Source organism: Rhinopithecus bieti, unplaced genomic scaffold (genome assembly GCF_001698545.2).
Source record: "Rhinopithecus bieti isolate Rb0 unplaced genomic scaffold, ASM169854v2 scaffold_10499, whole genome shotgun sequence".
Lineage (NCBI taxonomy): Eukaryota > Metazoa > Chordata > Mammalia > Primates > Cercopithecidae > Rhinopithecus > Rhinopithecus bieti.
In genome coordinates, this window is record NW_016806431.1 from 383949 (window position 1) to 385936 (window position 1988).

The following is a 1988-nucleotide window of genomic DNA, read 5'->3' on the forward strand; positions in this document are numbered from 1 at the left end:
AAAAAAAAGCGGCTCCAAAGATAGTCTTATACCATTCTTTAAAAAAGGAAACTGTTCCTTTTAACTTTACACCCACCCCACACCCCAATTTCAAAACATCATTTAATTGTCTTGGTCATGGACATTTCCAAGATGAGATTTTATATTTCGCTCCCACAGCTTCTGGTTATCAGAAAACCCATGTTTTCCTTTATTGAAGGAGTTTGGTCCAGCTGATGTTGGTGTATCCCTTCCAATATTCTTCATCCTCATCTTTGCTTCTGGAGGCATTTCCTCTGGTTCACTATCTTCATCTTCATTAAAGCTGCTGCTACTGAAAGAGTTTTTGGAGCAAGAGTTGGAACAGTTTCTTTAGGCTTACTTGATCCAAGTTTGATGGATATGGCTGATGCTTTCTTTGTCGTCTGACTACCTATGGCAAATCCAAACTTGGAGATCTTTGTAGGCTTTGTTGGGAGGTCGGCAGCTGCTTCTTCAGCTGATCGCTTCTCAGCGCTGCGACTGGAACTTTCCCCTCCATTACTCCGGCGGCTCCAGCCCCCTGAGACTTTTCAGGCTTCTCCTCTCCCGCCTTCCCGTCCCCCCCCTTTTTTTTTTTTGAGACAGAGTCTTGCTCTGTCGCCCAGGCTGGAGTGCAATGGCATGATCTCGACTCACTGCAACCTCTGCTGTCAGGGTTCAAGTGATTCTCCTGCCTCGGCCTCCCGAGTAGCTGGGATTACAGGCACCCACTACCGCACCTGGCTAATTTTTGTATTTTTAGTAGAGATGGAGTTTCACCATGTTGGCCAGGCTGGCTTTGAACTCCTGACCTCAGGTGATCCACCCGCCTTGGCCTCCCAAAGTGCTGGGATTACAGGCATGAGCCACCATGCCTGGCCACCTGAGTCTTAAAGTTTAATAAATATTTATATGTGTATATGCTCATATAATTACCACAAATGAAACAGAAATTTCCAACATGACAGAATGTTCCCTTGTGTCTCTCCCACTCTTCAGACTTCTGTCACTATAAATTAGTTTACCTATTCTGGAATTTCATATGAATTTCACATTCATTTCATATGAACGTAGGTGCTCTTGTCTCTGATAATCATCCATATTGTTTGCAACAGTTCATTTTTATAAAATAGGAAGTATTTCATTGTATGAACGTTCTACAATTTATATATTCTCCCGTTGATGAACATATGGTTGTTCCTAGCTGGGAGCTAGCATAAATAAAGCTACTTTAAACATTTTGTCTTTTGATGAACATATGCCCTAATTTCTGTGATGTATAAAATAAGAGTAGAATTGTTGGATCAGAGGCAGGTATAAATATAGCTTTAGTAAATATAGCCAAGGAGTTTCCAAAGTTGTTGTATCAATTTATATTACTATCAGCAGTATAGCTCCAGTTGTCTCATGTCTTCACTAAAACATGATACTGTCACAGTGTCTTCAATTTTTTCCACTTTCGTAGGGATGTAGTAGTATCTCACAAAGGTCTCAATTTCATTTACTTCTTGGATAACAATATTGAGCATCTTTTGTTAGGTTTATTGGTCATTAGAATAGCTTGTTAAGTGTCTGTTGAAGATGTTGCCCAAGTTTTGGTTAAGAAGTTTGTCTTTCTCTTATTGATTTACAGGACTTAGATAATCTTCATAAGGATCCTTAATGGAATATATGTATTATAATTACTTTCACCTAGGCTACAGCTTGGCAAATAGTACTCCTCTGGGAATTTGGCCACCATAACACATGACACTGTTTTCTACCACTAGGTTCAATGGGATATAGGAATCTAATTCAAAGAAATAGAAAAATAATGTATTGCTTTGTTTATTCTATTGTTCTAAGTAAAGTGTATACTTACTGCAAATGGACGTAGTGCACATTTACTCATTTATTTAACATAGGATGTTTTATGCTGACAGAGACCAGTTAAGTAATATATAAAAAAGAAATGGACCAAATGACAGGGAGAAAACTGTCTCAGATTT

General features: G+C 38.9%; 1 pseudogene across 1 annotated transcript; it reads right to left on the reverse strand.

The window, feature by feature from the left end:
* Window positions 1-88: 88 nt before the first annotated feature.
* On the reverse strand, window positions 89-1741 carry LOC108532439 (PEST proteolytic signal-containing nuclear protein pseudogene; annotated as a pseudogene). The gene is made up of 2 exons (XR_001886446.1): window positions 1687-1741; window positions 89-541 (listed from the first exon to the last, which is right to left on the reverse strand). The product of XR_001886446.1 is annotated as a PEST proteolytic signal-containing nuclear protein pseudogene (transcript).
* Window positions 1742-1988: the final 247 nt, after the last annotated feature.